Genomic DNA, 13,603 nt, shown 5'->3' on the forward strand with positions numbered 1-13,603 from the left:
TTAATGTCCAGTAAATAGTGATCAACAAATAGCTTAATAAACACCAATATCAAAATACTTATTATCAATTGTCAAGTAAGTGCACTAACACTCCAAAGTTAATGTCAAGTAAATAGTGATCACAAAAAATTTAATAGACACCAATATCAAATTACTTGTTAGCATATAACAATGTGCTAACAATCAATGTGCTTCAGAGCAGATTTTAACTACAAAGCATTGAATATCAAAAACACTTTTTCTGGGTGAATTTAAAAAACAAATGAATATTTTAACTACAAAGCATTAAATATCAAAACACTTTTATGTGAATATTAAAACACTTTTTATTTGTGAATGAATTATACCATATTATGTTGCTCTACCAAGTGTTAATGTCAAGTAAATAGTGATCACAAAAGGCTTAATAGACACCAATATCAAAATACTTGTTATCAATGTGCTAACAATCAATGTGCTTCATAGCAGATTTTAACTAGAAACACTTTTATGTGAATATTAAAACACTTTATTTGTAAATGAATTATACCATATTATATTGCTTGACCAAGTGTTAATGTCAAGTAAATAGTGATCACAAAACGCTTAATAGAAGCCAATATCAAAATACTTGGTTATCAATGCGTTAACAATCAATGTGCACGTAGTTATCAATGTGCTTCAGAGCAGATTTTAACTAGAAAGCATTGAATATCAAAACACTTTTTATCACTTTTTTTTTGGTGAATATTAAAACACTTGTTATTTGTGAATGAATTATGCCATATTATGTTGCTCGACCAAGTCGCATTGAATATCAAAACACTTTTTATCACTTTTTTTTGGTGAATATTAAAACACTTGTTATTTGTGAATGAATTATGCCATATTATGTTGCTCGACCAAGTGTCCACTGTCCACAGTGCTAATAAAGACGTCAGCATTCAGGACAGGAAAATAATGTCAGCCAACGTGGAATGTATTCTTTTAACCATAAAATCCAATGTCTTCCATGTGAGATTCAACTGTCTACAACACTCAGAAACATCATTAAAAAAAACAACATTCACAATGTATTTGTCATCATATATTCAAAGTAAATTATATATTTGCCATCATATATTCAAAGTAAATTATAACCAACAGTCTACAATGCTCAGAAATACCTTCAAGATATATTCGAGGTAAATTATAACCAACAAGGGCAGTGATCATATAACTATATTCATAGCATGATACCAGTGTTCTCAAAGTAGATCCATATGAACTATGCTAATAAACGGTTGTTTGATCCACAAGCAAGTGTAACAATCCTCAAAGCACATATATCATGTATTTAGGGTAGATTATCACCATCTACAAATCAAAGATGAGGCAGCAACGAATGAACAATAAACAGGAAAACAGAAGTGTGACTGTGCGAGTGAAGCATACCAATAGTTAAATGTTTATTCAAGTATTTAGGTCATGCATTAAGAGTACTGTCAAAGAGGTCATAATTAAACAGTACCCAAGCACTGAAGAAGTAAACAGAAGTGTGACTGTGCGAGTGAAGCATACCAATAGTTAAATGTTTATTCAAGCATTTAGGTCATGCATTAAGAGTACTGTCAAAGAGATCATAATTAAGCAGTACCTGAGCACTGAAGAACCTCAGAACAGTCATGAATCTGGACATAGCGAATGGGCAGTTCAGAAAATTGGCTAGTATATGTAGATACACCCCAATTTTAGAGAAATTCATGGGGTGCGTGTGGAGACATCTCCAAAATTTTAAGAAATTCATGGAAAACAAAGTGGCATTTGTGAAACATTTCACAGTGCATTTTGCCAAGTTTCACAAAATTGGGGGTTTGGCAAAACGTTTCACCACATGCCCCTGCATCCCAAGGGCATGGGAAGCACCAGGGATGCACTCTCAACCATGTGCTCGAGTGCAACCATGTGGTCAATGCCCATGGAACGTGGCAAATAAATATCACTGAACTTATTTTTCCAATTTTCTGAACCAACAGTTCATGAGATCCGCTCACAAAAGACAACTTCAAGGATCCCATTCAAGGAATTAGGAAGTGATGTTAACAAAATAATCATGAGACATATTATTGAATCTTGATGTTGATATGCTAACTGCACAAATTTGTATTAGAATTTCAATCTGGATGAGCAGGGGAACATTAACACACAAAGATAATCAAATATAATCAAGGGAAAAAAAGTGAGGTGGTTACGCAAAAGAGAGGTCAGCAAATTTTCTGCTTTGTCCAACTTGTCTAATTGGATATACAAATATGGAATACATCTTCTCATGTTTAAAAATAAATTAGCTTTACATATATCTGCCAAATAGGCCAGAAAAGAGATTCGTACAAACCTCTTAAGCAGGCTCACACCTAATAAAAAATGTTTCCAATAAAAAATTGACCCAGAGAATCATAAGAATAGGGAAGACAATAAAGAATTATGCTGGATCATTGTCATTGACAGCCATAAATACACCCCAGAATAATATTATCTTGCCGCACAATCATTTCTCATTTCTCGCAAGCATAATCAGCCTGTGACATGGACATTGGAATGACAACGCTGCTGCTTTCATAAGAAACATAACAATATTCGGTGAAATATCTGTTACTCTGACTCCCAAAAGGGTGATGGTGGGGACTTAACCACTTTTCAGCAGCCCATCAGCACCATATTACCCAGCATGATCAAGTGCTATATTCATATCTCCAACTTCTTAATACATCTGCAAAAGCATAACCTGAAATTACTAGGCCTGCAGAGATATTTATTCAAAGTTGAGCTCGCTTGAATCTTGGCCTAAAATCAGGTCTCCAGTTAGTGTCAAAGGCATTACAACAAAAGGCAATTTGTAAAGAGGTTGCCCAAGCTTTGTGCTGTGGAATTCAACTAACCTGCTCCCCAATCAATCAAATCAAGGCCAACAAGGAGGAATGAGATCCCTTGAAACAGTAAAAAGTAAAAATGAATTCCTTGAGCAGACAATAAACTCCTAGCCGAGGCTGTTGAAAGAAGAAAATCTAAAGCCAATTCTTTCTAATATAGCCAATTGGCTTTCTTTTTAAAGAGATTGTTTCTGCTGCTGTTCGCTCAATTTGTTGAGGGCATCAAGGGCTGACTCTGAAACAACCCGATGATACTTTGGGTGTTCTAATTGAGGACTGGATTCCTTCTCCATAAAAGCAACGAAATCAGCTTCAGATGATCCGCCCCAACTTTTTTGTCACCACCCATTCATAAGCACCGCCAAGTTACAATCAGCTTCAGATGATCTGCCCAACAATCTATGGGCATTACCAATTCTCGAAAGCAGACTCTCATTGTGATTCATAGTCATAAATACACCCAGAATAATATTATCTTGCTGCACAATCATTTCCCGTAAGCATAATCAGCCATGAAAATGTGACACTTGGACGTTGGAATGACAAGTCTGCGCTTTCATTAAAAAACATACAAATATTTGGTGAAATATCTGTTACTCTTACTCCCCAAAAGGGTGATGGCTTAAACTTAGCCAATTTTCAGCAGCCCATCAGCACCATATTACCCAACATGATCAAGTGCTGTATTCATATCTCCAACTTCTTAATACATCTGCAAAACCATACCATGAAATTACTAGGCCTGCAGCGATATTTATTTAAAGTTGTGCTCGCTTGAATATTGGCCTAAAATCAGGTCTCCAGTTAGTGTCAAAAACATTACAAGGAAAGGCAATTTGTAAAGAGGTTGCCCAAGCTTTATGCTGCGGAATTCAACTAACCTGCTCCCCAATCAAATCAAGGCCAACAAGGAGGAAAGAGATCCCTTGAAACAGTAAGAAGTAAAAATGAATTCCTTGAGCAGACAATAAACTCCTAGTAGAGGCTGTTAAAAGAAGAAAAGCTAAAGCCAATTCTTTCTAATAAAGCCGATTGGCTTTCTTTTTAAAGGGTTGTTTCTGCTGCTGTTCGCTCAATTTGTTGAGGACATCAAGGGCTGACTCTGAAACAACCCGATGATACTTTGGGTGTCCGGGTGTTCTAATTAAGGATGGGATTCCTTCTCCATATAAGAAACGAAATCAGCTTCAGATGATCTGCTCAACTTTTTTGTCACCACCCATTCATAAGCGCACTGTGAAGAGGTTGCCCAAGCTCTATGCTGCGGAATTCAACTAACCTGCTCCCCAATCAAATCAAGGCCAACAAGGAGGAAAGAGATCCCTTGAAACAGTAAGAAGTAAGAATGAATTCCTTGAGCACACAATAAAATCCTATTAGAGGTTGTTAAAAGAAGAAAAGCTAAAGCCAATTCTTTCTAATAAGCCGATTGACTTTCTTTTTAAAGGGTTTTTTCTGCTGCTGTTCGTTCAATTTGTTGAGGATATCAAGGGCTGACTCTGAAACAACTTGATGATACTTTTGGTGTCCGGGTGTTCTAATTAAGGACAGGATTCCTTAAAAGCAATGAAATCAGCTTCAGATGATCTACTCAACTTTTTTGTCACCACCCATTCATAAGCACTGCCAAGTTGAAAGAGCCCAGAGATCATGGCATTGAATTTTGTTACAGACATTGTGTTTTCAAAGAGAAGATATGGAACAATGAAAGGGAACGATCTTGTTGCAGAAAGTATATTAAAAAACGACATGATAGCAGGCACATAGTATTTAATTGAGCTTCTGGCAAAAACATAATCATTGGAAGGATGATACAAAAAAGAGTGAATGAATAGAAAGGGGGAATGAGCTTTCGCAGCAAAAAGAAATGGAATATTAAGTTGGCCTTCTTCGAGAAACCAATCTGCAGACACAACAGAAAAGAGAAAAGAGTTGCGATTAAGAAACAAGAGGAAAACTCATTCAGCGATTAAAAATCAGAATAAAAAACTTACAAGAACTTCACCACATAAATAACCATTAAAGCAGATTGCAAAAAGCACCTCCTTAATGTTTTAGTTTTCCTAAAAGCATGTATTATGGACTAAAACCAACCTCCTTAGAACGGATTATGTCTTGTGGACACAAACATAATAACTGCATTGGACCCAAGTTGTCATCTTCAATGACCTTCTCACCGAAGCAGGCTGTTCTGCAATGTCGCCCAAGATCCAACACCAGAGAACAAGCTGGATACCACTGCTAACAACTACAATATCTTCATCCTCCTTGGCAGAATAAGAAAGCTGGCTATAAAAGAACTGCTGTCGAGTTCTCCAATATCTTCACCCCCTTGGCAGAATAAAGCTGGCAATAAAAGACATTTGAGATCGAATCTGGCGAAGATAAAGTATGGAAAATAGTACTGAGATAAACACTGACATGACATGCTCTGGATTTGCAGTGGAACGCTCAACTGACCTCCGGCTATTATTGTTGAAATCGATAATCAGCATGCCTCTTCTGTCATAGTTCGAATCCCATATTAACTATTGGATGAAAGGCTGAAAGACTCGTGGAATTGATGACAGCTGGTGGTTGAAATGCCATTTCCATATGGTAGAAGATAATCACTACCGGTGTGACTTGTGCACTCTCCCTTTTATCATTCTCTATTGCATCAAAAAAAGTTGTCTGTCTGACTTTCTAAAAAAATAATTTTGAAAAACATTGAAACTCTTTCAAGGATATAATTAGTGGAATCATCAGATATCCAGAGGGCTCAAAGTGGGGTGTGAGGCACCCACGTCCTATTTTCATTATCCAAAATATTCCTGGTATAAGCCCCGGAGGAACCAATGGATATGAGCATTGATCTGCGCCTCTTACAGGGGATAGATGTTGTGGCTGTGCAGTCTACTCAAAGTGGGGTGTGAGGCACCCACGTCCTATTTTCATTATCCAAAATATTCCTGGTAGAAGCCCTGGAGGAACCAATGGATATGAGCACCAATCTGCACCTCTTACAGGGGATAGATGTGGTGGTTGCACAGTATATTATCCAAAATATTCCTGGTAAAAGCCCTGGAGGAACCAATGGATATGAGCACCAATCTGCACCTCTTACAGGGGATAGATGTGGTGGTTGCGCAGTATACTGAGCCGCTGAAGGGGTTTGGGTAGATAGTGATACATGATAAAGGTGAAATTCCTATAAACCCTTGGCATTATGCATATTCCAGTAAAAAGGAGGATACATTTCTTCAACTATCTTGCTGAAGCTCTAGCACTCATTTTAGAGTGTCTGTTTTTTTCTTTCTTTTCTTTTTTTAAGCTTGACCTCAATACCGTCCTTCAAACAAAGAAAAAGGTCGAGGGTAGATTCCTGCTTATTGTTGTAATAAGCATTTTTCTTTTTTTAAGCTTGACCTCAATACCGTCCTTCAAACAAAGAAAAAGGTGGAGGGTAGATTCCTTCTTATTATTGTAATAAGCAAGGGTTCGTCCGTCATCAAGATGCTTTCCTGCTTAGATTAGATGTTGCTGGTCGGAGGGAATGCCTTCTTTGGCCTGGATCTTATCTTTTACATCTTTACCAGTGTCAAAGCTCTCGAAGGTGTCAAAGCTCTCAAAGCTCTCAACCTCGAGAGTTATGGTCTTAATAAGAGTTTTGACAAACATCTGCATCTTGAAACTGGAATATAACCAACAGATATACCTGTAAATCATCACAAGCAAATTTTTTGGTCAAAATTGTTTATTTATCAACATATTATGAAAAAGCAAAACCAAATTCCATAAGAAAATGAGAAACCATTTCCTCCCAAGGATGACAAATGCAATTCATAAACTAAAAGGAAAAACTCTCATCAAGATGCTTTCCTGCGAAGATCAGATGCTGCTGGTCGGAGGGAATGCCTTCTTTGGCCTGGATCTTATCTTTTACATCTTTACCGGTATCAAAGCTCTCAAAGGTGTCAAAGCTCTCAAAGCTCTCAACCTCGAGAGTTATGGCCTTAAAAAGAGTTTTGACAAACATCTGCATCTTGAAACTGGAATATAACCAACAGATATACCTGTAAATCATCACAAGCAATTTTTTTGGTCAAAATTGTTTATTTATTAACATATTATGAAAAAGTAATACCAAATTCCATAAGAAAATGAGAAACCGTTTCCTCCCAGGGATGACAAATGCAATTCATAAACTAAAAGGAAAAACTCCCAGAAGCCAAAACTTTAAGCAGTTGCCAAAAAATAACTCTTCACATAAAACAACAAAGAGTAGGAACTCTAACAAGGTTGCATACAATTTTATACAATAGCTACAAAGACGATAAAATGCAGAACATGGTATAGCCTTGATAGCCAAATTTCGGTTCTAAATAAAATACACAAATTAGTAAAAGATTTTTTCCAAAGCTCTCAACCTCAAGAGTTATGGTCTTAATAAGAGTTTTGACAAACATCTGCATCTTGAAACTGGAATATAACCAACAGATATACCTGTAAATCATCACAAGCAACTTTTTTTGGGTCAAAATTTTTTTTATCAACATATTATGAAAAAGCAATACCAAATTCCATAAGAAAATGAGAAGTCGTTTCCTCCCAAGGATGAAAAATGCAATTCATAAACTAAAAGGAAAAGCTCTCCTAAGCCAAAACTTTAAGTAGTTGCCAAAAAATAACTCTTCACATAAAACAACGAAGAGTAGGAACTCTAACAAGGTTGCATACAATTTTATACAATAGCTACAAAGACAATAAAATGCAGAACACAGTATAGCCTTGATAGCCAAATTTCCGATCTAAATAAAATATACAAATTAGTAAAAGAATTTTTAAGAAATAACTCTTCACATAAAACAACGAAGAGTAGGAACTCTAACAAGGTTGCATACAATTTTATACAATAGCTACAAAGACAATAAAATGTAGAACACAGTATAGCCTTGATAGCCAAATCTCTGTTCTAAATAAAATACACAAATTAGTAAAAGAATTTTTAAGATTCGATGGCTTAAACAGAAGAACCTGTAAATAGAAACCCAGAAAGGCAGAAACCCTAACAGCTTACACATCAAGAAATATAAGCTACAGAAAATAAATATGACTGTCAATAACCAAATACAGTCAGAGTAAATAGAAACCCAGAAAGGCGGAAACCCTAACAGCTTACACATCAAGAAATATAAGCTACAGAAAATAAATATGACTGTCAATAACCAAATACAGTCAGAGGCACAGTGGAACAAAAATCAAAATTGACAAAACGTATGCCTACAAAATATTAACGGCATAAGTTGTTGGATGGTCACCTCAAAAGTTGTCGGATGGTCACCTCAAATCTGACTCAGTGTATTGGTGTTGATTTGGGGTGGCATCGGATGTGCTCTAGCCACGAAATTTGGCGGAGAGGTTGGGGCACATGAGATCTCCAGTACCCAGAAAGGGTTTTCGGTGATTCTAAATAGATCAGGATATATTAAAATAATTAATATTTTTAATGGAGTCCCTAAGTCTAAACTTAGGGAAAATAAAATATTAATGTGTATTAATATGAATCTGTATTAGAGTGGTCCAAAAGACATGGATCAAGCCATATCTAATCTTAGCCGTTGATTAGGGACTTAATCTCGGCCGTTGAAATGTCAATAGGAAAAGTATAAGAGGAGGCTTGAAGATCACTTGGAGGGTACACCAGATGATCAGTCATTCTATTCTCTAGAGCAGGGTTTGCAAAGAGAGAGAATCAATGATCGAAAAGCAGCTGAGGGGCATTGAGTACAGAGAGACAGAGAGGCAGAAATAGTGTCGGGAGAGCAGCAAAGCAGCCAAAGAAAGTGACGTAGGAGCAGCCAGTGCTCACGCAAAGGCAGCTAAGTGCTGCGCAGAGCACCAGAGAGGCCAGCGTAGCTGACGCAGAGGGTCAGAGCACTAACATAGCGCCAGCGCTGGGCTAAGATAGGCTAACGCAGTCCAGATTGGGTAGACGCTGGTGTTTTTCGGGCAGATTGGTGCTGAGTAGCTGCCGGAAGGATTATCCGAGGTTTCAACTCGTAGATTTGTCAAAAACTGAGAAGTATTTCTCCAACAGAGTTCTGCATTTTTCGGCCATTTTTCAGTATGGAGGTATAAGACTCCTTTTGTGTAACTGATGATTGTACTCTTCTTTCTCATGCCACTTAATGAATGAAGGCCTCCCCATTGATCGAGCAGGGCCCGGAGACGTAGTCCAAATCGAACAAACTCCGTTATGAAGTCTCTTGTCTTCTTTCATGCTTTATGTGTTTCTCCTCTTCTCTAATGTGCATATTAAATTTCTATGTTTAAGCTACAATTTATGCATGTAATTCTTTAATACATTTATAAGCAAAAGATTTTGGATCACATCCCTACTCCAAAATCATAGGTATGCTCACGGCCTTCTTCACCGGGGTTCACCTCCTAAACTCTCCCAAAATCCTGCAAGGAAACTTGGTAATCCCTCCTCTTGGACCACGACCATCTCTTACCTTTCGGATGCACTAGATCTCAACCTCTTTTTTGCAACCCTACACGCCCCTATAACTCGGCCTTCCTTAAGGCTACATCTTGACTGCTCTTCTTCACCAAACGATCTCCCTCTCGCTTAATTACCTTTAGCCTCTCCTAGGCCTCCTTTAAACAGCTTCTCCTAAGCCTCTTCGGAACCCTCTAGAACTTGGGGGTTTTATCCACTTTAATTTTTCCTTTTAATTTTCCTTTTTAATTTCCTTTTAGAACTTTAAACTCCATATGTGTTTAAAACCCCTTCAGTTGGGTTCTTTGCCCACAAACTCCTTTTGTGTCCAGACTTCACACAAACCCCAGATCTAGCCTTGTGGAGTACCTCCCAAGCTACACAATGCAACAAGCAACATCAAAAACTAAAGGTAGAAATGTACATGTGAAGAAATAAAGGGTATCTAAAGTGGAAAACTTCATGGAATAACTATGAAACTAGGAGGTAGCAATGCAAGAGATACGAAGATTGGAGAAGCACAAATGAAGGTAAGATATGGTAATACGATCATGAAGGTAGCTCTAGCATGAGAAACAGTGATTTAAGAGAGGAAAAATCAAAGGCTACATGAGAGATTGTTAGCACAAATCAAGCAAAGGTGTTTGTTGTGATGAGCTAGTGACATACTAGTGGAGACAAAAATATCTGACATGAGTACGTCAATTTTGGGAAAAAGAGAACAAAAGAATGAAAACAAGAAAAGAAAAAAAAAAGTAGATATAGAAAGATAGAAAACTTGACACAAAACTAAGCTAGTACTAGCTAAGTCAAAGAGAAAGAAATTAGAGGAAGAATGTGTTGGATAAATGATTAAGCAATCCCATAGCTGAAATCTACGGGATGCAACCACCAAAACCACTCTTTTGAGGAAGTGACAAGGAGGAAGTAGCATGGTGACTAGAACCATCTCGGAAGAAGTATCTCAAGTTGGGCCCAACACAAAACAATGACCTAGAGGGAATCTATCACTAGTTTGGTGACCAAAAAAGGGTGAGAAAATATCTTTAGAGAGAGGCAAAAAAAATGGAAAAGACTAATTCATGCCATTACCATGAATAATACGCCCATAGGAGACTATTATTGCATGCTAAGAACTCAAACATGGTAATCCCATTGTCTAAACAAGCTATATACCTCCTCAGCTAATACTTTTGGTCCGGCTCAAGTAGAGGCAAAGGCAACACCAACTCCATATAAAGGAAAAGTGACAAAAGGTGAGAGAAGAAAGAAAAAGAAGCAGCTATTTTGTTGAAGCACCAACAAAGGAAAGATGCAGCAATACCGACATGGAGCTAAAAAGGCCAAGGGAACCTCAATGTTACAAAAATACCCACAAAGGTAACATGTGGTAACACCAACACACATTGCACACCTCGAAAATAGATCGAAGTCGAAGCTATTATAACATGTGTAAGTGATGAGAGAACAAATAGAGCCAAAGAAAAATAAACTATAACAAGAAAATTTGTACGTCATTTTGTGAACTATCATATGTGAGTATAGAAATAGGACAAAATCAAGCCAATGTCTGGCCTTAGAAATTCAGACGTCCACATGTGTGAAGTGAAAAGGGGCTAAATAGTTGGACAACTCCTCCAAAAGTGTTCATAAGTCCAACAAAGGGGATTCCAAGGTAAGAATATATCCTCATAATCATCCAAGTGACCTTGTTAATTGCAAAATAAATGGAAATAAAGGGCATCTAAAGTGGCAAAAGTTCATGAAATAGCTATGAAACTACGAGATAGTTATGCCCACGTGTAGCTACCTACGGTGCAAGACATACGAAGTGGTGAAGCACCAATGAAGGAAAAATTTGGAAATACAATCACCATGATAGCTCTAGCATGAGAAGAAGTGACTTTCGAGAGGCAAAAGCAAAGGCTACATGAGACAATTCTAGCCCAAAACAAGAAAAGGTGTGACTTGTGATGAGCTAGTGATATACTAGTGAAGACAAAGGCAAGCCAATGTCCGGCTCTAGAAGTTCAAACGTCCACATGTGTGAAGTGAAGAGGGGCTAAATAGGTGGACAACTCCTCCAAAAGAGTTCATAAGTCCAAGAGAGGGGTTTCCAAGGAAAGAATTGTGAAAATTTCTTAATCTTTACAAACAAAAATCCTACTGCAGTTACTGGTTTAACATCTACTTGTTATTTATTCAACAAGTTATTTAGTTCGATAAACAGTGATGCAAACACTACTGCATACTACACTAACATACAGATCATAAACTGAAACTGTTAATTTTAGGCAACAATGGTATGTTCTATGCTTTAGAGCAATTTTACTTCAATTTCTTTATTAGCCCAATATCAATATTCAGTTTAGCAATCACATCAACATGATAGTAAAATGCAGATAGAACATAAACATAAACAATAGAAGACAAGCCAAGACAGGAGGACACAATATGTGGCACCAGCCAAGGACAAACCCCAATGTGGGGAAACCCTTGATGAATTATTCTTATAATCTTCAATAGTTCAGCACAGAGAGATAGAACAATTTACAAATCTGATAATTTATGACAGCAACAAAAGAGCCCTAACCAAAAAAGTTAACGCTGGTCAATAGGGAAAATTTGACCCTCAACAAATTGGTCAACTTTAGTCAACTTCGGCCTCCAAACAGCAAGATGAATCAGCCCTCAAATCAGCCAAAAAACAGCCCAGTCAAAATCTGGTCAAACAACCCACCTGCGGTGAGCCCTAGCTGCAGTCAACGCTGGTCAACAGTCAACGTTTAGCCTCGATTTCTGTGCCTAGAAATGTGACCTACCCAAACAGAGATAGCGCTCACAAAAATGCAGTCAAAGGAGGTCAATGCTTGGTCAAACTGTCCAGAAATTCGGTCTCCTGAAATTTCGGTCTCCTGAAATTTCGGCCTCCTGAAATTTCGCTCTCCTGAAATTTCGGCCTTCTGAAATTTTGCACTCCTGAAATTTCAAACGTGTGGAGACACAGAGGTCGAGAAATCTGTTCTCAATCAATGAGGAGAGAAAGAGAGAAGTGTGAAGATGAGTGTGTCCAAATGAGGCTAAGTCACCTTCTATTTATATGCAGCGTTGAGGATGAATAGACGTGATTGTTGGGTTTCTGAGCCTACATAAGTTTGTTGTTCAACCTTGAAAATTTGATTATAATCAAAATAAATTCATAACTTCATTTGTACATGTCAAATTGGATGACCTTTAGATCAATCCTACACCCCTCAAAGAGAGGAATCCATGAAAAATATCAGCTTTCATAAATAAAATGACCCATGTGGAGTTTGGCCCTAGTTGCCAATTTTAACACTCCCTCTCAACTAGGAAGAACTCCATCTGCCAATCTGTACTATCTGTAGTATGTACCATCAATGCACTTCTCTGCAATGCTCTGCTGAACAATGAAGAAGAAGAAGTGATGGAGAATGTATCATACCATTCTCTACTGACCCGAAGTCAGTCCCAATCAAAGTAGAGTGTACCATACCACTCTTACTGACCCGAAGTCAGTTCCAATCAAAAGAGAGTGTCTCATACCACTCTTACTGACCCGAAGTCAATTCCAATTGATCCCAGATCAATATTGGTCATCCTAGCATAGTGAGTATGGTAGTACACGATGCGTCCATTTGTAGTACTATGGTCCCTATCCTCATTTCCCATGAGAGGTACTTCCCATGAGTCCCAGACTGCATGAGTAGGATGTCTCAGCAGGAGAAGGATGCACCACTCATCCTGCCTACATGTCACCAAGGGGTGTCGCAGAATAAGGTTGAACCACTCACCCTATACACAACAAACCACTAGGGGAAGGCTGAACCACCCACCCTATGGTTGCTCATCGCTCCAAGAAGTACCCCAAACCCCATGGAACTCCCAGAACTCATGGTGCATCTCATACAGGACCCTCATAAGAGGGTCTCTCCATGACTCCAAGTCATTCTCGGAAGGCCAAGAACTTGACCTTCCACAGGGGCTTTGTCAAAATATCAGTGACCTGCTCATCAAACCCAATGTGATGGAGCCTTATTACTCCTCGTTGTACCATATCCCGAATAAAGTGGTACCTGATATCTATATGCTTGGAGCAATCATGAAACATGGGATTCTCAGATAATCGGATACTACTCTGGTTGTCGCAAAGAATCACGGTGGTATCCATCACATGTCCAAACAGCTCACTGAAGAGCTTCCTCAACTA

The 13,603-nt window shown here is 38.0% G+C and overlaps 1 long non-coding RNA gene across 1 annotated transcript; it reads right to left on the minus strand.

The window, feature by feature from the left end:
• Window positions 1-2,412: 2,412 nt before the first annotated feature.
• Window positions 2,413-5,669, minus strand: LOC149201590 (uncharacterized). Its single transcript, XR_016253452.1, has 3 exons — window positions 4,983-5,669; window positions 2,898-4,791; window positions 2,413-2,728 (listed from the first exon to the last, which is right to left on the minus strand). It is a non-coding gene; the product is annotated as an uncharacterized LOC149201590 (long non-coding RNA).
• Window positions 5,670-13,603: the final 7,934 nt, after the last annotated feature.

This window comes from Pinus tabuliformis, chromosome 2_1, assembly GCF_031772625.1.
Source record: "Pinus tabuliformis cultivar Carrire ecotype Pingquan chromosome 2_1, CPIR1, whole genome shotgun sequence".
NCBI classification, from domain to species: domain Eukaryota; kingdom Viridiplantae; phylum Streptophyta; class Pinopsida; order Pinales; family Pinaceae; genus Pinus; species Pinus tabuliformis.